At 39.8% G+C, this 23,864-nt stretch overlaps 1 protein-coding gene across 7 annotated transcripts in view; it reads right to left on the reverse strand.

Annotated features, from left to right (window-relative positions):
• The window catches only part of CAMTA1 (calmodulin binding transcription activator 1), a 1,246,754-nt gene that overhangs the window by 985,850 nt on the left and 237,040 nt on the right, over positions 1-23,864 (reverse strand). The gene's annotated exons all lie outside the window — the stretch shown is intronic.

Here is a 23,864-nt window from a genome sequence, read left to right on the forward strand (position 1 = left end):
TAACACAAGTAATAAGCCTAAAAAGTGAGATCTGCAACTATCAGGTCCACTGATTCCTGAATCAGTGCTATTTTTCTTGTCACATACTGTTCAAAAGAGAGAGAAAGAAGTATATTGGGAAACAGAGGGAACATAAAACCAAGTTATCAGTAAAAGATTATTTTTTTAAAATCTATTGGTTGATGACATAAATAAAAAAATAGATATGGTAGGGATAGAGATCAGATCTATGATTTCACTGGTCTGGGTATCAATGATTCCACTGGTATATGGAACTCTCATGTGAGAAAACACCCTTCTACCAATTCAGGCCGGCACTTTCTCTACAATCTGGAGCTTACAAAGAAGTTGGATAATCTGTCCAGCCAGATATCAATAAAATAATTACAAAAGAGATTATTATGCCAGATAGCAGTAAAATCATGATAACAAAAGTGGTTTAATTTCAAACAAAAGAATCCCCAGAAGCAAGTCAAGTTCCCTCCTAAGCTGAACCCTAAATAAGAACCTCCTAATAGGCTCCAAGTTGCTGAGGTTGGGTCAAGACTTTGGTGGTCATACTTTGGAGCATCCCATCTTCTGGCATCAATAGGAAAAAATAACAATTCTGTAATGCAAAGAAAGACCTCTGTTGGGTCAGCCCAACTTGTCTGTGCCCAGAGCTGGCCTCCAATGATGCTTTTTAGATCTTTAAAGGAAAAGAATAAGTATCTTCTCCAAGGATCCTCTCCTCCACCTTGTCCTGGAGGAAATGGGTCAAGCCTGGATGAATTTATCCCCTTTCCCCCCTCCAACCACAGCCAGAGGTTAAGAGAAGATTAAGCTCCAGCCCATCCACAGAGGTATGGAGTGCATTCAGAGCATTATAAATCTGCTGGTGCAGAAGGCCTCTTTCCTCATTTGTTAGTCAGCGATGTGTGAAAATGTTAATGAAGGGAGCTATAATCTATGAGAATTTCACTATTAAAATTTAGTTCACGTCTGAAGGCTTCTGCTTACACGCAGCCCACTGTACATCAATCCTTCCCGTGTGCGGCTAATAATAGACGTAATTGCCTCACTCCGTCTAGCCACCTTCACCCTAGCAATTCCAAGATTTGCTGGAACTGTTATTGTAGAAATTATTTTCATTCTATTAACTTTGAATTTTATTATATGTATTCTTAAAAGAAAATAAATGTAGAAAGATGGCGAGTACATATCTGGTCCCCAATGCAAGTATTTTTAAAAATATAACATAATGACAAAAGGCACTGAAGTAGGATGATATAATGGTCCCTTTCCCTTATTGAAAACCTAAATTGGGTTTTGCATTGTCAAGTGTATAAAGTAGTTTCTTTCCTTTCATGGGGGATGTCGGCTGCTCTGGCTTTAGTTTCACCTACTTAGTGATTGTAGAGTTTCCTTTGGGGATCAGAGCAGGGCCCACCTTCGTAGAATCACAAAGTCCCAAGCTACGCCAGCCAACTTCCCTTTTCCTCTTTTAGAGGCACTTAGCATGGTGCCTAGAATATAGTAAGCATTTAATAAATGCTCGTTTCATTCCTCCTTCCTTGTGTTCCATTATAGGATGATTCCTAAGAGTCTATCCCCTTGGAGATCCTAAGGCAGCTCTTCTTCAACTCCTAGTCTATCAATCCAATGGCCTTTTCTTCTCTAACTGGACTCTCAACAAGACCACTGGACATCCAGCTAGTTGAGGGGAACAAAAGCTGGCTGTCTTTCCCAGGGCTGAAAGACTGACCCAAAGCCCTCTTGAGCTTTGAGGTCCAAGAGATCAATTTTCTCCCCAACTTCATAGAATCAAAGGGTATGGAACCTGTAATTTCATTGGTATCGAGAACTCCCTCCTTGAATAAGGAAACTCACCAGTCCATCTGAACACTTGAAACTTCTTCTCCAAGATCATCATCTTTCTACTCTGTATATCTGGGATATGTACCTAGGTGAGTCTCACTTAAATCCAATTCATGTCCAAGTCAAGCATTATCCCATGATGTCACTGGCACTCTCCAAAACAAAGGTCAAACAACCTAGTTATTTACATATTATCCTCCATTAGACTGTGAGTTCCTTGAGGACAGGCTCGGTCTTTTGCCTTTCCTCAGAGATTTAGCATATTGTAAGCACTTAATAAATGCTGATTTATTGATTGATTGATTCTCTGTGTATCCATTGTACCTTCTCCTATAATGTAAACTTGTTGAAGGTAGGAAATACTCTAAAGCAGTGGTTCTCAAACGCTTTTTCTCAGTATCTTTACGGTATTAACAACTATTGAGAATATGTCCAAAGAGTTTTTATTTATATGGGTTACATAATAGATATTTATCATAAATAGAAAAAAAACTAATTTTGAATTTGTAGACCCTCTGAAAGGATTTCAGAGACCCTCCAGGATTCACTGCACCACACTTTGAGAACCACTGCAAAGTTTGTCTTTCTATCCCCAGCACCTAGATACCATGCCTTGCATACAGTCGGTACTTAAAAAGTGTTTGTGGAAGAGACTTCAGAGAGCATTTAGCTCTAACTCCCAGCACTAACATAGATTCAGAGAAGTGAAGAGTTCTTGCCCAAAGGAAGGAGCTTGACACAGCAATAACAGCCTAAGAGCTAGCATTTATTTAGCATCTTAAGGTTTGCAAAGTGCTTTACAAGTATTATCTCAGGCGGATTTGGTGGCCCAGTGGGTAGAGCACTAGCCCTGAAGTCAGGAGGACCTGAATTAAAATCTGGCCTCAGAGACTTAATACTTCCTAGCTGTGGGACTCTGGGCAAGTCACTTAACCCCAACTGCCTCAGCAAATATATATATATATAAATCTCCCTCCAACCTCATAACAACACTGGAAATGAGGTATTAATCCCCATTTTATAGATAAGGAAACTAAGGTAGACAGAACTTAAGAGACTTAATAAATGTCTAGGAAGTATGTGAGGCCAGATTTTAATTCAGGGATACCTGAATCCTGAACCATTTTGCTGTCTCTGGACTCAGAACCAGAGAGGAATGGGTTCAAATCCTGTCTCAGACTTAACTTCCCCCACCTATAAAATAAGGAGGTTGGACTCTCCCCTAGCTGGAACTCTCTGATTTTAAGTCCCAGAGCTAGTAAGTTGTAGACCAAAGGGCTAAACTCAGATCTAAGAGAATCAAAGACTTGGAAGGACCTTGGATGACATTTTAGTCCAGAATCCCTGACTTCCTTCAAAACTGAAAGACAGTGACATCTCCTCCATAGAGCCTCTCTTCTCTATCTCACCTGAGTTGCTTGCTTGCTTGCTTTCAGCCTAAATTCTAGCTTCTGCTTCACGCCTTTCCCCATCTGCCCACTTGCTGATCCCTTCTCCCTCACTGTTGTTTTCTATCTAGTCTACATGAAGCCATGATCCTCTGATTGTAACCCATTACCAACTGGACCCTGACCCACATAACAGGCAGGGTTTGCAGAGAGCTTAGACCACCACTGTTTTCTGCCCTACCCCGCAAAGAGAAAACAAAGCAGGTCTCCCTACAAATGGCCACGGATCTTTGCCCAGATAACCCAAAGACACAAAAATTTAAACATAAAATGAGGAATGATTTCTAGGTGGTCTTCCTATGAATCATCCCAAACTTTCATCTTCAGGTTTTGAAGGCCATAGTACAGAGCCAGACCTTGGGTGGGCCCGGGTAGGAGCCCGCGGAGCACTGTTAAGGAAAAAGCAGAACTCATCTTTCATCTGTGACCCCTACCAAGGCCAACACTCACACATACACACACATCCACCCACAGGTAACTCAGGCCTCCACAAGCACCTGATTTCCAGACAGCAGGGGATGGGGGCGGAGAAGCAGCCCTTGGGGAAATGGGCTACATGAGACTGTGACGTGAGAAGCTATAAAGGGAGGGCACAAACAGAGGGACAGGCCTCCCAGAGACTTTGGTGGAGGAGGCTGTGGCTGTGCTCTCTAGGGTACCAGCTTCAAGACTGACGCTATTCCTGACCTTGAGGAAGGACTCACAGTTTGAGCTCTGAGAGGAAATGCTCGGTATACTTAGGCAGAAGTAAGGGGCTCTCATCATGGGGGTGAAAGACAAGGAGGAAACACTTGTTCCAAGTGCTACAAGGGGCCTCCAGCATCCCCTCCACTCCTGTAAAGAAGGGCTCAGGGAGCTCAGAGAGGAGGGATGAGAGGTGACTGATTGAAGATCATAGATTTAGAGCCGGACAGAATCTCAAATATTAGCTAGTCTAGATCTCCCATTTTATAAATGGAGAAACTGAGTCCCCTGGAGATATTCACAGATTCAGAAAATAAAGGGACCTCTATAGATAACTAGTCTATTCTATACCTGAAATAAGGATACCCTCTGCAGCATGTATGACCAGTGGTCATCCAGCCTTGGACTGAAGACTAACAGTGAGAAGAAATACAAGACACAGCAAAGCAGCTACTTTGGAACAGACTTAATTCTTTCCTTGGATGCTCCACAGCACACCCTGATCATGATGCAGGTAGCTAGGGGGGATACCATAGTGCACAGAGCACCAGACCTGGAGTCAAGTCAACTCATCTTGCTGAGTTCAAATCCATCCTCAAACACTTTAGAGCTGAGCAAACCACTTCACCTTATTTGTCTCAATTTCCTCTTTTTAAAAATGAACTGGAGAAGGAAATGGGGAACCATTCCAGAATTTTTGCCAAGAAAACCCCAGATGGGGTCTCAGAGAGTTGGACACAAGTGAAATGACTGAATAAAAACAAATTATATCCTCCCCCAGTTTTTTCTTCTCTACACTAAACTTAATTCCTGTCTCCTTGAAGGATATTTATTTAGCATGAACGCAAGGCCCTTTATCATCTTAGTGATAAAGTGTCCCTTAGTGTCCCTCCTAATTTATTAATATATCCCCTAAAAATGTAGCTTTCAAAAAGCCACATGATTCTCCAGTTGTACTGTTCCCTGGTTAGACCATATGTTCAAAAGGTAGAAGCAAGAGCACATAACTGGATCAGTCTCAAAGCATGGAAAAGTCCAACTGGCATGGTTCAACCAAAATAACATCAAGGCTGTCTACCATGTCAATCCCTCTGGAATTGCTCCTGACTATAGCTTCTAGCTAAATTCATATGAACCAATCCTAGGATATAATTTCAGTTTCTTCCTTCCTTTCCCTGCCCCACAAGTGGAAATACTTTCACCTAGTTATGCAACAAATGTTCTGTGAGTAACCACAGTTATGTCCTATCTGATGCTTTGTGATCCCACTTGGAGTTTTCTTGGCATAGATAACTGGAATGATTTGCTGTTTCTTCTCTGATTCATTTTACAGATAAGGAAACTGAGGCAAACAAGGTTAAGGTGGCCAGGGTCATGTAGCTAGTGAGTGTCTGAGAGCAGATTTGAACTCAGGAAGATGAGACTTCCTGACTCCAGACCAGGAGTTCTATCCCTTTTATCAAATGACTTGAATATAAATTGTAGTTCTGAAACTACTGTAGTAGTGATTATAGGCAAATTATTTAATTCTTTCTGAGCTTCAAATTTTTTTTTCATCTATAAAATAGAAGGGTTGAAATAAATTACCTTTAGGTCACCTCCTCAAAGTCCTTAAGTCCTTCCTTAAGGTCAAATTTAAGTCCCTACACTCAATTTTCTTCTCTGTATAATGGGCTACATGACCTGAGTTCTCTTCCTGTAGATTATGTGAATGTGAGGAGACACTGTTTCCCAGAGATAAGGCCCAGTAAGCAAGTGTGCCCTGAGCCTAGTAAAACAGCAATCCTTTGCAGTCACTCTCTGGAAAAATCATATAATTATCACATTGCTCTGATGAGCACCAGGTGTTCTCTGAGCTCAGATGAGCCCTGAACAAGCACCTATATTCCAGGAATGAAGCCCTGCTACGACTGGAACTTGCCTCATTGTCAGGTTACAGATCACTGTACAGCCATTGGTATAAATATTGAGATTTCCTCACACTGCCCCAGATCCCCGCACTTGGGGCAAACACCAGAATGTGTGTCTAGATCTTCTTCTTGCTTGCAAGCAGTTTCCCTTACTTTGAAATTAAACTTGTGTTTGATTCCTGACTCTCCGTCTCTAACCTGCTCTGTTTGGCTCTGGCCATCCATGGGTTAGAGGTTGGTTAGATCTAGCTAACATTAATTGGTGTCAGAAGTGGAACTGGTCACAGAACTGGGCCATTGGACTCTCCAGTACCAGTGGGAACGGAATAGGTACCACTGAGGATTTATTTCTTTGAAGTCCAATCTCCCTCATCTGATGAGTTCTCTTCCCTTCTCCCTGCTTCCGGTGCTCAAGCTCTTTCCTTAATCAAGCTTTCCATTTTTTTTTGTGAAGAAAAGTCTGGGTCCTCCAATGACCAGATTCATCTTAGATCACTCTGGTAAGGACATCCTTTCTGAAACTACACAAACTGGTCGCTCTGTATGCCTCTGTTTTTAAACCACGTGCCTCTGTAAAATTGTAACTGCACACCTCTGTTGTTTTTTAAACCACACACCTCTGCAACTATGTACCTCTGTTAAAAAAAACTGTTAAAATTTAGGACTGTAACGGCACACTTTGTTAAAACTATCCATGTCTATTTGCTTTGTCTTATCATTTTGACAAAATGTCAAATGTCTATGTCAGTTTTGTGTTGTCTATAGACTCTGTTATCTTGAAAGATTTAAAATTCATTCAGCCAGAAAAACTCCTAAGGGCTATAGCTAAAGAGTTTAGAACACTGGAAAAATTAATGAACTTTCATACTTGGAACAATTGTCCCAGTAAGCAGAACTAACTCCCACTTTAGGCTTTCTGCGGGAGATTAATTAATAAGAAAAAAAAAAAAGTTAGATAACCAAAGTTTGATCAACTGCTAAAAACATCTTAGCATATTTTGGAGATTTGAAATGTTTTCATTTTTAAGATTGCAGGGGAGAACTCTTGAAATTTGTGGTAATTCCAGGAACTCACTCTCTTCTGAGCTATCTTAGTAAGTTTTTGAGATACCAATATATAAAATTTATTTTAAGGAAAAATAAGGATTAAATATGATAAAAGTTGAAAGTAAATGGCAATATTAATAGCCTCATTGTTCTAGGGTAATAAAGGAAGGCAACTAGTTTAGGAATAATCTTAGAATGAAAAAAGAAAAAAAATGAATAAATGGCTTACACTCCATGCTAATTTCCTTGATCATGATTGTGACTTCTCCATATCAAGATCTCTCCCTCTTATTCTGTTAACCCCTCTCATTTCAGATCAGATTCCCAAATACAGGTGTTGAAAAAAATGCTGGGAAAAATGTTCCAGTTGCAGAAATTTATTAGCTGTGTAATCTTAGGCAAGTTACCTATGTTTGTCCTATCTGTAAAGAGAAAAATAATAACGGTAACCCACTCGCAGGGTTGTTGATAATATAATGATTGTAAAGTGCTCAACATAGTGAGTAACATATGCTAAGCACTACAGTATTATGATTTCTTTAATTGAATATAATCATTCCATGCCTGATAACTCTAAAATTGGTTTGAAATATCAAAGATAGTAAGATAAATGATTCTTATGTGAGAAAATTTGGAAATGCAATTGATGTCATCTGAAGTTTTGTTTTATGTTTTAAATATAGGATATTATTTGCATTATTATTGTATTTCCAAATTCTCCTATATCATGAAATTTGAAGGACTGTTTTAAGAAATATTATTAGCCAAAACAACTTTTTGTCTTTTTTTTTCAGTCTGGATATCATTAAACATGAATTGGGCTTTTAAAAGGATATGACAAAAAAGATATTTGAAGATTGTTAAATATTTAAGAAGGCATATTTTGTTGTAAAGCAGAGAGAGTATGTTTATTATAAAAGCAGATTTTCATTTGAAAATTCTTGGATATCATGAAAACGATAGGTTGGTTTAAAGATGTAGCCTCAAAATATTAACAATGAGTCAACTACCAAGTATATCTGAAGCCCCAGAATATGAGTAATTTTCATTTATAAGGAAAAGATAAATGAAATGTTAATGATTAGGAAAACATCAGGAAAGATTATTTAAGCCTTAAGTTGTGGTTAGTGAAATTTTGTTGTTTAAGATAAAAATTCCTGGGAAGCAATTTACTCTCTGAATTATCATGAAGTCAATAGTAGAAAATGGGATGTGTTATAGCTGTTAAAGGTGGATATCTGTGCTTGGGAAAAGTTTTGGGAATGACTTTAGTATAGCCTAAGTTGGATCCTCCTGACTCCATTTCCCATTGTGCCATTTCCTTTCTGAAAAGGAAATTTCCCTATCTAATTAATCCTGAGCTTTGCTTTTAACACCTTGTGACTACATGATGGTTGTCAGATATAATTCAAGCATGGAATCAAACAGAGATAAGGGAATTTTTCCTCCTAATATGATACATGACATTATGATGTCATTTTTTCCTTTTAGAGCAAATTTCTATAATCAATACGTTTTGTAAGTACAATACTAAATCTATTAAATAATAGATTGATACTAAAACATCTCTAAGTTACTATAATAGGATTCAAGTATGAATATCTTACAATTTTAACTTATATTTATGGTCAAGTTATAATGTAGGAATGATATCTTCCTAAGAGGGAAATGATTAGACAAAGCAATGAGACAAAGATAAATGTAAAACTTCTCTAAATAAATGGAATAGTAAATTTTGAGAAAGTAACAGAATTATGTGGTTGGCTTCCAAATCTATTTATTATATAAACTCAGGCTTCGGGTATGTTTTAGTAATAAGTTTTCAAAATTGGATTAAGAGTTTACATGTAAATGGCATGGATAATGGTAAAGAAAGTAAAATTATTTTCTCATTATTAAAGTATCTGTCTAATCATTTTAAAAGTCAGAAGAGCTCATTTTATAGTTGTAATTTTTAAAATTTGCTTTGTAAAATTTTTAAAGACTCTTAACAGCAGGTATGGGATTTACGCAAGTCTAGAAACAGTATATAGTATATAAGCTGAAATTATTTGAAGTTTCAAGATTGAAGAATCAAATTTACTAAATTATATTAAATTAGAATTATCTAGGAACCTCTAGATTTAGAATCAGAGAAGCAGAACTCTCTTTAGAGTTGTCCTGAGAATAAAGCCTATTGTCCAAAATAAAATATGTGCCAGATGAAACATCTGGGACTCAACGTGTGCTGGTTAAATGGAGATTGAGAATGGATTACTAGGAAACAAGACTTGATATTAATTAATATTAATGATAACTATTGTATTGCTTTGATCTTTGGTTTCAAGACGTTTGTTTAAGTTTTCTTGGCTACCTTGGTGATGGATAAATCTCCTTTCTCAAAACTAGTCCATTGTGAGTCCTCTAAGTAGTTAGATCTGTAACATGACATTAATGTGACCTGACAATGTAATTATGGTCATGAATTTATGAAAAACCTTATTAAATAGATCTTGCCAACCAGATGAAGCCAGTCTCTAGTCTTTGAGTGGCAACAGGCCAGAGACAGGAGAGTCGGGAATCAAACGGAAGTTTCATTTCAAAGTGAGGGAAACAGCTTCCAAGCAAGGAGAGGGATCTTTAACATGTGTGTCCTGCCCCTCGTGGGGGGACCCAAGGCAGTGAGAGGAGATCTCAGTACTTCTACCAGTAGCAGCACAGTGAGCTGTAGCCCTGACAATGAGAGGTAAGGGCACAATGAGCTAAGCTTGATTTGTTCATGACCAGAACATAGGTACTTGTCCAGTACCTATCCAAAGATTTATGCAAGGAATTTTCTCACAATTATCAATCAATTGTTCTTTCTAAGGCCCCCTACAGATCTTTCTGACTGTTCTCTGAGTCAAATTTGTAGATGTGAACTCCTGGATCATCTGAAAAAAGCCCCTGCTGCTGCTGCTCTTTTTTTTTTTTTTTCCTGAGGCAATTGGGGTTGAGTGACTTGCCCAGGATCACACAGCTAAGAAGTGTTAATTAAGTGTCTGAAGTCAAATTTGAACTCAGCTCCTCCTGACTTCAGGGCTGGTGCTCTATCCACTGCACTACCCAGAGGCACCCCCCCACAAGTCCCTGCTTCTGAGTGGATGGCAGAACCCTCCCGGGACTTCAAGGCTCATCTAGGAAGGATCCAAAAGCAGCCAATACCCAGAAGAGACAGCTGTCCCAAGATTCCAGATAAGGATTGAGAAGACTATCCTAGTTTTTTCTTCTCTTCCCTTTTTTCATGTGCCCAACCCTGATTCAAGCATGTGCTGATATTTTCTCCCTGCTCTTTTTGCTTGCCAGCAAACAATGGCTATTAATGATATCTGGGACACACTTCCCTGGTAGACCCTCTCCAGGAATTAGCCCCCTGGGCAACAGCTCTTCCTGGCCTAATTGGCTTCTCATGGCATCCTGGCTTATACCTACCTCTTCTTCACTGGCCAGAGGGTAGGCGTTCTTACAGACCTCCCACCTTTGGCCAAAAGGGCTAAATGCCAAGATATCAGGAGTCACTGTTTTCCAGAGCTAAAGTGCAGCAAGCAAGCTGTGCCCTAAGCTTAGCATAACAACAATCCTTTGCACTCACCCTCTGGATGATCTCTAACAAAATCACATAATTATTGTACTGCTTTGACCAGCACCAGGTGTTCCCCGAGCTCAAATAAGCACCAGATAAGCACCAGATAAGCACTGGACAAGTACCTATGTTCCGGTCATGAAGCCCTGCTACAAATCAAGCTTAGCTCATTGCTGTCCTTACCTCTCATTGTCAGGGCTACAGCTCACTGTGCTGCCACTGGTAGAAGTACTGAGATCTCTCACTGCCTTGGGTCCCCCCACCAGGGGCAGGACACACATGTTAAAGATCCCCCTCCTTGCTTGGAAGCTGTTTCCCTCACTTTGAAATGAAACTTCTGTTTGATTCCCGACTCTCCTGTCTCTGGCCTGTTGCCACCCAAAGACTAGAGACTGGCTTCATCTGGTTGACAAGATCTATGATCTTTATGCTCTCCAGAATGTCTTCCAGCCCTGAAGTTATGAATTTATGACTTCCACACACACCCCCAGAACGGTTTGCATTTTCAGGAGGAGAAATCCAAAGCCCTGACCTTCTAAAGGTAGAATTTTAGATACTATGGCATGAAAATAGGAGAAGGATAGATTTCCTGTGCTCCATAAGTCACAACAAGTAGTAGTTGGCCCCCTAACTTCCCCATGTGTGCTTCTTAACTCAGGAAAAAATGGGGAAACAGAAGAGAAAGTAGTCCACCCTGGGGGACCTCAGCCCAAATTACTGCCCCCCCCATCTAGTGAGCTTTAATTTTCTTCTAATTTTAGGACTGTGGCAGGCCTCTCAGAACCCCTGTAAGTGTTTTAGGGAGCTGGTAATGGTCCCATACTAAAATAATTCACCCAACACTATAATTTTAGTACCACCATCAAAATGAAATAATGGCTGTTTACTAAGTTACACCTTTCAAATGACCTTCATTTGAATACAAATTGTGGCTGGAAATTCTAAAAGCTGCTTTATTCCAGAAGGCAGCAAATTGCAGGGACTCAAGTACACCCACCCCTTATTCTCCAAGATTCCCTGACACTATTTCAATATGAGCTCTTTTTATTCGGGGGCTGCTAGAGACTTATTTAGGGCCTCTGGCTGATTTGAAAAGCCTTGACCAGAGAAAATAAAAGAGGAGGAAGATATCAGGGAGCTACAGGGGAGCTGATCCTGCGCCAGCCTTCTAGGCCTTCAGATATAATTCAGGACCTTGTGGGGGACTCAGGATACACAGAGATGTCAATCCACTAAGAAGAGCGGCCCAAGAAGTGAATGCTCTGAGGTGAACTCTTTGATCCTAGAATATCAGAGTTTAGCAATCATTTAGCCCAACCTCCTCATCCTATGGGGGAGGAAATCCAGCTTGGAGTCATCTTTAATCCATTCCCCTCTTTTGTCCCAACAAATCTAGTTAGTCATAAGATCGTGAATTCAGATGTGGGAGAAATCTTAGAGGAGATCTACACCAACCCCCTCATTTTACTGAAAAGAATTGGGGCCCCAGAGAGCTAATGCCATTTGCTCATGATTAGACAAGTAGACAGAGCCAGGTTCTCTGACTCCAAAACTACCATGATTGCTACTATATTCTATAAGGCCAGTAAGTTTAAAGGATTTGTCCAAAGTCACACAAGTTCTGGGATTCATGGGGTTCTCTTAACACCATATCCAACACAATTTTGACTAGAGCATACTGCCTTTTATTAGAATGGGCTCCTTGAAAAGAAGTTTTCTTTGTATCCTCAGAGTTTAGCACAGAGCCTGGCGTATAGTAGGTGCTTCATAAATGTCCACTGACTGAATAACTGACTTTAATTAATCCTGTTGGTTACTCTTTCATGTAAAGTCGAACATCCAAATCATCAACTTCTCTACCTAATTGATTAATCACTCCTATGATTAATCTGGCTACAATTAATATGGCTACAAAGAGCTCAGACTTCTTGGATTTGAGGCAAAGATTAGATGTGAATAATATCTTAATCAATTTGATGATCAAAGGGGTAAGAGCAGGATCTGAGGCAAAGACTAGATATGAATAATATCTTAATCAATTTCATGATCAAAAGGGTAAGAGCAGATGACATCATACAGGATATATCTTGTGATTGGTTAAAATAAATCAATTATATCCAAGGGGACTTTGAATAAAACAGTGAGACAGCTTGGGATCCAATATTCCAACAAGTATATCTCATGGTGGGAATATCAACTAATCCCCTGGGAGGGAATCTCCCCCTCAACCTTCAAAAGACTCAAAGATTTGTTCTTCCTACTGACAATCCATGAAACAACAAAAAAGGAAAAATGGCTCCTGATTCCATGTAAAAACCCTTTCAGCTTTCAGAGGGACCATCATTGGTTGAAAAGATGGTAGAGGGAGCCAAGAATCACAAAATTTTTAGATGGCCCATAATATTAATTTAACTATTGTTATTTTGAATGTGAGAGTCAGTATTGAATAGTAGAGCACTGGCCTTGAAGCCGGGTGACCGGAGTTCAATCCTGTTTCTGACACATAACTAACAAATCACTTGTTCTCTCAGTGCTCTACTGTACCACTTTCTAAGATGGTAAGTTTTAGAGAGGATGCTATCTTGTCCTGATGGAGGACACATTGTTCCCCCTTTCCAAATTAGGGAACTGAGGCAAAAACTTAACCCACACAGCTAATGAGTGTCCATGGGTAACTCCAAGCTCCACACAGCCACACTCTTGGCTCCTAAAATATCAACTATCTATACTACTCATTGGACCATTAAGGACTCTTTGGGATCTGCCCTAAGACATTTAATGTGCCAGTGTGCTAGTTGAACTGCTCTCTACTCTGCCTTACCCCTCCCCCAACAGGATCACGGACTTAAAGCTAAAAAGAATCTTAGATGTTGAACCCAGACTCCTAATTTTACAGATAAAGAAATTGAGGCCCGGAGAAGTTAAGGGATTTGCCTGTGATCATGTAGAGAGTAAGGTGGGGTATGAACCCAAATCTTCTTAATTCCAAGTCTATCCCTCCAGCCATTATACCATGCCTTTCTTTTTTATGCTTCATTATAAAGGATGACTCTAGAGAAGGAGGCAGGGGATATAACTTACAATGAAGGTGATATAAAAAGAAAAGATTTCAATAAATTGGATGGAGAGAGGAGGGAGGGAGAGAAGGAGGAAAGGAGAGAGTGAGATAGAAACACAGAGAAAGATAGAAAGACAGAAACAAAGAGAAAGAGAGAGAGAAACAGAGGGGGGAGAGAGAGAGAAAGACAGAAATACAGAGAGACAGAAACAGAAAGCAACAAAAAGAAAGACAAAGAGAAAAAGAGAGAAAGAGAAATAGAGAGACAGTGACACAGAGAGAAAAACAGGAGGGAGAGGGAGGAAGAAAGGGAAAGGGAAGAAGATGGGGGAAGGGAAAGGGAGGGAAGGGAAAAGGAGGGAAGGAAGGGGAAAGAGAAGAGGGGAGGAAACAAAGGGAGGAGAGAAGGGGGGAGAGAGAGAGAGAGAGAGAGAGAGAGAGAGAGAGAGAGAGAGAGAGAGAGAGAGAGATCAACAAGTAAGTGTGAGGGTATTCTTCAAAGGTAGGGAACATTATTTATGCTTTAATAACCACCACCAGTGCTTAGCCCAGAGCAAGTACAAAATAATAATGTATGGACATGGATGGATATCATAGAAACCTTACTTGACCTAATCCATTCATGAGGATAGTTTGTGACTAAGGAAGTCCTGAAAGGTCCAATCTGTTCTGCCCTTCAGTGGAGGGAAGAGGAGAGAATTAGTGCTAAGATTCACTCAGTTCCACAACCTTCGAAATGAGTGATATACTAAACTAAAACATACTCTTTTAAATGTAGATGGAGGAGTTTTGCTTTAAAATTCCAAGCTGCAGAAACAGTGGCTCTAAATTCCACGGGAACCAACAAATAAAAATACTCTGCAGACCAATTTGACGTGGCTCACCGATCTCCCCCAGACCCAATTCTGTCCTTTCAGAAAAACATGTATATTTCCTCACCCAGCTCAGGGTCTTCTGTTCCTTTTTCACAAGAGTTGCCAATAAACCACAGTCTTGAAACACACATGAAATCCCCCAAGAACACTAGCCAGTGCTGCCTTGCCTTCCAATCCAACCACATCCCACTCCCCTGTTCAACTGCAAGAAAGACGACCTCTGTCTTTGAGAGATGCTTCATCATTCCTGGTTCCCCCATCACCATTACCCATCAGCATCTTTGTTGTTCGAGAAAACACCAGAGTTTGGGAACACATCAGTAATTTGGACCGGTTCCTCACCTTGTTCAAGAAAAATTACATGTCTGAGATGGAAACAAAACAAAACCCAATCACCTTCTCTGCTCTATGTGCTGTCCCATTTAATGTTTACTTTACATTAACCCTCTGAGCCCAGAGACTCTCTAGTTGGTCTGCACAGAGCAGAGTTATTGGTCCAAGTATTTTAAAAAATAGATGCAACCTCAGACTCTAAGAAACTGAAGGGATATTATGGGAATACACAGCTGTACTGTTTTCTTACTCCATGAAAAATAGGATTTTTCTCACTCCTATTTTCCCCCTGCTGGTCCCTTTTCCCTACCTCTCCTGTGTACCTCACCTAAGGACATTGTTGTTGTTTGTTAGTACTTGGGCACAAAGAACTGCTTGGATCTCTCTATTACAAATTAGCTTCCTGACAATCACCTCAGCAGACTTTCTAGAATCCCAATGGCTTTGTTAGGACCCCAACATATTTGAACTTCCTTCTCTATCTAAGCCAGATTGACATCTTGGACTAAATTCAACACAAGGATAGTCCCCAATAATTATCGGTGACTTCCAGTTGGTTATGGGTACCTCACATCAACACTTGTCTCTTTAGCTGATGATAACAATAATATGATGAATTAGTAAACATTTATTTATTCAGCACCTACTATGGCACATAGATGCTAGGTGATGGGAATACAAAGTCAAAAATTAAACAATTCCAGCCCTTGAAGAATTAACATTCTATGGAGAGGGATAGTGAGAAGCTGATGATAAGAATGATTCAGAATCTTATGTTTTACATAGTTTATAATATCTGATCTTCACAACAATCCTTGGTGATAAGTATGAGTATTATGATTCCCATTTTATAAATGGAAAAACTAAGGTTTAGAGAAACAAAATGGACAAGTTAAGCAGCTAAGTGGCTCGAGCCTGGAGTCAGGAATTCTCATCTTCCTGAGTTCAAATCTGACCCCAGCCACTTCCTAGCTATGTGATACTGGGCAAATCACATCACTCAGTTTGCCTCAATTCCCTCAGCTGTAAAATAATCTGGAGAAGGAAATGGCAAACCACTCCAGTATCTTCATCAAGAAAATGCCAAATGGGATCATGAAGAGTCAGACACAACTGAAAAATGACTGAACTAAAAAGCTGATAAACTGGTCTCTGTAATGAGAGAAGTAATTTGGAGTCGATCAGTAGCTTCCTCCTCTTCACTCTCAACACAAGCAAATGGTTTGAGTGTGATACATCCTCAGCAGTGCGTCCATCCTAGGACCTTCAAAGAGGCTAGTTTGTAACTTCTGACCTTTTGAAGTTATAGAATACAGAATCCATTGTTTAGCATATGGAATCTTTCCCAAGCTGATGATGGCTTTACTCTATGGAAACTCAACATGCAAGGATCTAAATTTACATATATTTTTCCCATTATCAAAGAAGTGACTTTAGGGGAGTCACAAAAGTCTTTTCTAGACTGTCTAAAACCAGAAGCTTCAAGGAAGATCCGGTTTGTCCAAGACTTTGTGTTTGTATGTGTGTTCTGTGTGGTCTGATAGAGGAAGTTGTGATTAGAGAGAAAATTAGAGAAGACTCCATGGAAGAAGTGGTTTTTGAATTGCCTTTTAAAGGACAGGAAGGATTTCAATGGCCAAAGAGAGGGACAAGGGCCATTCCATCTTTAGGCCATGTTCCCATGCTCCAGCCTCCATCTCCTGCCCTGGGACTCTAGGCTCATAATTGGTGGATGTTAACCATACCTAGCTCTAGTCCATTCCTACCATGTTCCTTCCTGGTCATCTTCCCTCCCAGTCTCCAAACCCTTCCACTTGCAGCTCTAAAAACAGAAACCAAATCCAAACCACCATTCCTAGAAAGGAATCAATTGCCTGATGGCTCTACACCATCCCTGTAAATTCCCTGACCAACACACCTCTTCCTGGTCACAATTCCCTTTTATCTGTTGTCTTCTCCCATTAGAATATAAGCTCCTTGAGGTCAGGGACTTATCTTGCTTTTTCTATTTGTATCTCCAAGCCTCGCTTAACACAACACCTGGTGCCTATTATGTGCACAATAGGCACTAATAAAATGGTGGGGGGTTTTCATTCATGCATTCATCATAGGCATAGGGAAGAGTTTGAACAAAGGCACAAAAATGCTTGGTCATTTACAGGAAAAGGAGGTTTCCAGCTTAGCTAAGCAAGGAGTATATGAAAGAGTAATATGAAATAAGGTTGGAAGAGTAGGGCTGCATGATCTTGGCAGATTTTGGATAAAGGCATAAAAGGTATATTTAACAAACTTGCAAATATTACAAAGCTAGGAGACATAGTTTACACACTGTATGATAGGGCCAAGTTTCAAAATAAATGTTTCAAATGTCTAGATCACTGGGCCAAACACAATAAGGCAGAGAAGAAAAAGGGAATAAGCATTTATCAATTAACCTTCTATATGTATGGTGCTAGGCACTTTACAAATAATACCTCATTTTATCTTCACAACAACCTTGGGAAGTAGGTGCTATTGTTATCCCCATTTTATAGTTGAGGAAACTAAGGCAGACAGAGGGGAAGTGATTTGCCTGGAGTCATGCAGCTAGTAAGTATCTGGGATCGGATTTAAACTGAGGTCTTCCTCACTCCAAGTCCAGTGCTCTGTGCATTATGGCACCGCCTATTGCCTCTAAAAGGCAATAGAGATACATGTAAAGTCATATACATGGATTCAAAAAATCAACTCCAAAACTAAAATCAGGAAGATACTGCCAGATAGTGGGTTCTTTAAATAAGATTGCAAACTCTCTATGGGTCAATAATGTGACACAGTAGTGGAAAAATATATGAATATTTAGTATATCACATAGAGATGTTACTGATCCCTGGATTTATTTTCAACTCCTCAGTATTGTGGGATAGTATTATTTGGACCATGGTTTGGTAATTGATGACAGGACTCATTTCATGAAGCATTTATTAAGCAACTACTGTATGGAACACACTGTTAGTCAACAAAGAAAATGCAAAGTTAGAAAATCACAGACTTTAATAGAGAGATAGGATATGTAAATAAACAATTAAAATGCTACTGAAGCAGCACCCAAAAGATCCACAAAAAAGTGAGGTCTGAGGGATAAAGGATTACAGCTGGGAGGAAGAAGGAAGTCTTAGGAAAGTATCATGGAAGAGAGGGTATTTAAACTGAGTCTTCAAGGACAAATGTCCTAGGATCCTAGATCTAAGATTAGAAGGGACCTCAGTGGTCATCAAATACAACCCCCTCATTTACAAATGAATTCAAGGGAGAATGAGGAGCACAAGGACTGAAGGTATACAGGGGATGGGTAGCAGTCCAGTTTGGCTGGAGGGGATAGCAAGAGGTAAAAGCAGGAGCTAAGACTGGAAAGAAAATACGGTGCCAGAATAGGGATAGCCTCAAAGACCCTTTAAAGAGTTTTAATTTTGTTCAATAGGCCATAGGGAGACATGAGGGGTTTTGAGGAGAGGAGCGATAGGGTCAGATGAATACATAAGGATAATTAATCATGTAAAAAGACTTCGTAAGTTGGAGATCAGGTGCCCACCTGCCTTGCTACGTGAAGTTTCTCCATTAGGGAGTACCCTATATCAGTGAGATCTCCATATAGGGCAGAATGATTTGGGATTGCCAGGAGGAGAGATGGGAAGACATCTTAGGAAGCTACCATAAGCCATGCAAATAGTCATAAGGACCTTGACCATCAATTAACCAACCAAGAAGCATTTATTAAGTGTTTACTATGTGCTAAGCAGTTCGGCAACTAGATGATGCAGTGGAGATCACTGATCTTGGACTCAGGAAGACTCATCATCTTCAGGAGTTCAAATCTGACTTCCTAGCTGTGTGATCCTGAGCAAGTCCCTTTAATCTGCCTCAGTTTCCTCATCTGTAAAATGGCAGACTACTCCAGATCTCTGCCAAGAAGACCCTAAATGGGGTCATGAAGAGTCAAACGTACTAGGCACAGAATTGGGTACAAATGAAACAACGCCTATCACCAAGGAGTTTAAATTCTATCAGAAAGAAGAAACGTCTATCTAGAACTGTATATAAAATGAACACATGATAAGGGGGGAGGAGAAAACATTAGCAGCTAATAGGAGGAGGTCAAGGAGGGAGGAGGAAACATTAGCCGCTAACAGGAGGGGATAAGAAGTAAGAAGTAGCATGGCTAATGGCTAGAGAGCCAGCCTCGGAGCCAAAAAGACTTCAGTGTGAATCCCACCCTGGCATTCGCTGCGTGTGTGATCCTGGACATTTACCCTTTCAGCACTCCCAGGGAAATCTCTAAGATTATAAATTGTATTGATCGTCTGCCTTAATGACAGAGTTTTCTCTCCTGGGGTTTCCTTAAACCCCTGAAATCAAGGTCCAAATCTTATCCCTAACACAGGCCAGAATCCATGTAAACAGAGAAGAGAGGCTGAATATAAGAAACTATAAAGCGAGATATGATAGAAGTCAAAAAGAGATTGGTGGGGGTGGGGGTGGAGAGATTCAGAAATCAATAGGCAGACCTCTAAAAGGATAGTCAACGCTCTCTTCTCCAGAGAGTAGTTCTGCCAGCCAACAGTTCTGAAGGGTGAGAACACAATCCCTAACATTCCTGGAAAAAAAGCTGCCCGCCTGCCTCCCTCCAAGAATCTCTTCCTCTGCTTTTCTTTTCCCATGAGCAAAGAATCCACTAGCCCAGTCATCTAATAACAGCCAAAGACTGTCACGGGCACTTTTATTCCAGCCCCAGATACCGCTATTCCTCCATCCCTATCCATCCCAAATGCAATGAAGATTTAAAAGTTATTAAATGCTTTTTAATAGCAGGGCCTGTCTCTGGATCCATCCTCCAGCTGAAATCCTGCAGAGAAGGTGCTTTCGCAACCGAGTAGCTTTAGAGGCAATCGTAAAATTAATAGTGAAAAGGAGAGGAGCCCCCTCAACCGCTGTATTTACAAACTCTTTGAAATATTCCATTTTTCACACACATACATACACACACTGAGAAGGGGGGGAATCCTATTTTCTGTTTATTTTTAGTCCTAATTAAAGTTGCGGCAGAATGACACGGATACAATTGCATGTTCTTTTCTTTGATTACCTTTTTATAACCATGTGCTACAAAGGGAAGATTTCAGCCCTCCAGCAAAGAAGAAGAGTTATAAATACTCCCACTCCCAGACACCTCCATGCAATTACTCAGAAAGAGTGAGGAGGATGAAGGAATTAAAAAAAAAGAAAGAACCTTTATATGTCTTTCTTCATCAGGAACTCCTTGGCTCTATTAATTACTTTCAAGGTTTTCTTCTTCCCTATTTTGTGTTCACTGACACTCCTAAGATTCTAAGGGTGAAGACAGGCTGGTGACTCAAAGCTGGACCACTCAGAGGAAAAAGGGGATGGGGGATTCAGCAGAGAATCCTTAGCATCCCAGAGAGCCAGCTGCCCTTGCCCCAGGAAACACTTCCACACAGGTAAGTTTCTAAAGCAACCTATTCACTGCATACCCCTTCCCAGACCCACCTCTGACAAAAGGAAGCAGCTGTCTGGATTAGTGAGGAAGGGGCAGAAATAAGGGGAAGAATCAGAAAATCAAGAAAAAAGCAATTAAAATTCACTTCAGGATATGAAATAATGCTAAGAAAGTGACTAATATGCCCATGCCCTTTGACTTATACTGCCAAGAAGGTCAATGATCAGCACCTTTTGGAACTGAAAACAAATCAGATTCTTATCCAATATTAAACAAATCAGGAGCAGTATGGTATGGGGAACTGAATGTTAGACTCGAAGTCAAGAAGTCTTGGGTTCAAAGTCAGGTACTTACTAGCTGTGTGATGCTGAGCAAATCATTTAACCTTGCTGATCTCAGTTCTTCCCTAGAATAAAAGGGTTGACTCAGTGGTCTCTAGAGTCTCTTCCAACTTTAAACCTATGATCCTATGGGTTGTGGTACATGAATTTAAAGGAATATTGCTATACTTTAAGAAATAATGAATATGAAGACTAGAAAAGCATAGGAAAACTTAAATGAACTGATATAAAATCAAATAAGCAGACCCAGGAAAACAATGTATACAATGACTACAACATAAATGGAAAGAGTGGCAAATAACAACCAAAGCTGAAGGCTACGAAAGTACAATGACTAAGATTGGCCCCAAACAATAAGATCATATATCTATGTTTGGTGTTGAAGACCCTCCACAACAAACTCATTTCAACAAACTATTTCTAATATGGTACCATCCTACCTAGGCCATCTAATGTTTCATCTAGTCAAAAAGATCTGGGTTCAAGTCCCACTTCTGATACATATTGACTGAATGAATATACATATTTATATATGTATATATGTGTATGTATATATATATAATGTATATACATATTTATATGTAGCCTACAGGCTAAACAAATCACTTAATTTCTCAGTACCCTGGGCACATCTCTAGGATTTGAAGTTACAAAGAAGGCACTGATTTGCACTTGGGAATTTCCTCACCTGGGAAGTCCCTACCCCAATGAAACTATGAGTTTATCTTCAAAACAAACCTCCATGTCAATAAAAATGGTCTCTTCCCCCATCTCTCTGTGATACCTAGTTGAAGAAAACCTAAAAAAGAAAAGGCTTAGGGGCAATATGTCACCCATGTTTTAGTATCTGAAGGACATTTATATGAAAGAGGGAGCAATGTGTGGGAGAGATTAAGAAGGAAGAAGATTTCTATTTGGCGTCAGGGGAAAAAATTCTAAAAATTAGAGCCAATAAATAAATAAATAAGTGAATGAATGAATGAATAAATAAATAGATAGATAAATGATTAGAGCCAGCCAAAAGTGGAATGCACCATCTTGAGAAGTCATGAGTTTCCCTTGTAAGCAAAATCTGGGAAACTGTTTGTCAGTTATATCATAGAAGAGATTCTCTTTCCATCCTGGGACAAATTATATGACCACCACATGGGTCTCCTTCCAACCCCCAAATCCTCTGATTCTGCAGGTGCTGGTGGATCTTAAAGAGCTCATCAGGGATCACTATAAAGAGACATTCCCTAATGAATTAGCCTGTTAAAAAGCACTATGTGCTAGACATTGGAGATATTAAAAAAAACTCAAAGGATGGTTTCCATCTTAAGAAACTTACATTCTAGTGGAGAAATACATAAAAGACAGAAAGAAGATGGAAATTGTGAATATGTCCAATTAGTGAGCAAATAAGAATTTATTAAGTACTTGCTTATGCACTAAATGTACCATGCTAAAAACTGGGGATGCAAAGAAAGATAAAAAACAGGTTCCCTGCCCACAAGGAGCTCCTGTTCCAAGGGAGGACTCTTGTAGTAGATGGTCCTGCTATTCTATCCAGGAGCATGTCTCAGAGGATGGGAACAAACCTCCTGTGTTCAGTCTGACAATTTATTGGTGTTATTTAGGTTAATGCATTATTAGATTGCATATTTATAACACGACCTCTGGTTATTAAGAGTGATGTAATGCTGAGGGGGGAAGATCAGGAGCCCTCTAGAATGTTTACACAGTTCCATGATTAAGAAGAGATGAGTCACTGAGTAAGCCTACAGACTGGGGCTTTCTGTCTGAACAAACGCGTCTCCAGTTTGACAGCTTGACCATCTACTCTCCTGGACGTGGGTAGGAGCTCAAGAGGTTTCCAGAAGATTCAGCCAATCTGACCACTCTTGGCCTAAGTCTTCAAGACTGGCCAGATTTTCGTGACCCCAAGATGGATTTTCACAATGAAAGATCTTTGCTGATAAGTCCCAAAAAAAGACAGAAGGAAGAAGCTGGGGCAAGAGGAAGGATAGTGACTTCTGCCCATAATAGGATCATAGACCTAGAGCAGGGAAGATGCTCAGAGGCCATTTAGACCAACACACTCATTTTACAGGTAACTACACAAAAAGGCACAGTAGGGAAATGACTCAAGGTCATATGGGACTCTGGTGTCCTTTCCATTAGACTACATTGTCTCTCCCAGAAACAGAGCTAAACTGATCAGAGAACTAATAAGTTTCCTTGCCTGCCATAATTGGGGAAATCATTCATTAGCAAGATATGTACTAAAAATCTCTGGTAAATAGAACAGGCTCACAACAACCATAAAGGAGAACCCCACTCCCCAACTCTTCTCCTGTCACATCCATTAGACAGTAAGTTCCTTGAGCGCAGGGATAGTATTTACCCTTTTTTGGATTCCCAGTGCTTAGCTCACTGCTTTGTTTGTTGACTTGACTTAACTTGACCATGCATCTTTAACAGATTTCCCAGTAGCTTCAAAAAGAAAGCTTCCATTTGAATAAAAGTCAGTCCTTATGTCAATCAATCAAAAAGCATTTTGTTAATTACCTATTACCTATTGGGCTTTGTGCAGGGTGGTAGGGATGTAAAGGCCAAAAAAATCAAAATCTCTGCTTTCAAGGGCATTTCATTTACATAGGAGAAGTACCTATAGGATCATAGGATTTCCATTTGGAAGGAGTATTATAATTTATCACAACTGTCTTCCCATTTTATACATAAATATAGATTTAAAATTCAAAAATTTGAGGAGATTTGCTCTTGACCATATAGCTAGTGTTGGAATTCAACAAACCCAGCCCCTGAATTTCACTTCTGTGTTTTTCACTTTTTCAGGGAAAATCCAATGACCCCCTTCTCAGAATCATGGTTTTAAATTCATAAAATAAAATACAAACTCTTGCATAGGAAACCAATTCTATTGAAATAAGATATAATTTCTTTTCCCATTTAAGTTCATGAGTGCCCTAAAATCTAAGAACCTCTATACTAAGTCACACTGCCTTCTTTCCTCTACACAGTCTCCATTAGCGATGTTATTAGCTCCTCTGCATTCAACAAGAATCTCCATTCGGATAATTCCCGATCTATAGATCCAACCCTAGTCTCTCTTCTGAGTTCAGTCACAAAACACCAATTGCTTCTTGTACTAACTAGATATGCTCCATGCAGCCCAAACTTTACAATACATTCATCATCTTTTCCCTAAAATCT

The sequence above is a fragment of the Antechinus flavipes genome, chromosome 3 (assembly GCF_016432865.1).
Source record: "Antechinus flavipes isolate AdamAnt ecotype Samford, QLD, Australia chromosome 3, AdamAnt_v2, whole genome shotgun sequence".
In the NCBI taxonomy this organism is placed as follows: Eukaryota; Metazoa; Chordata; class Mammalia; order Dasyuromorphia; family Dasyuridae; genus Antechinus; species Antechinus flavipes.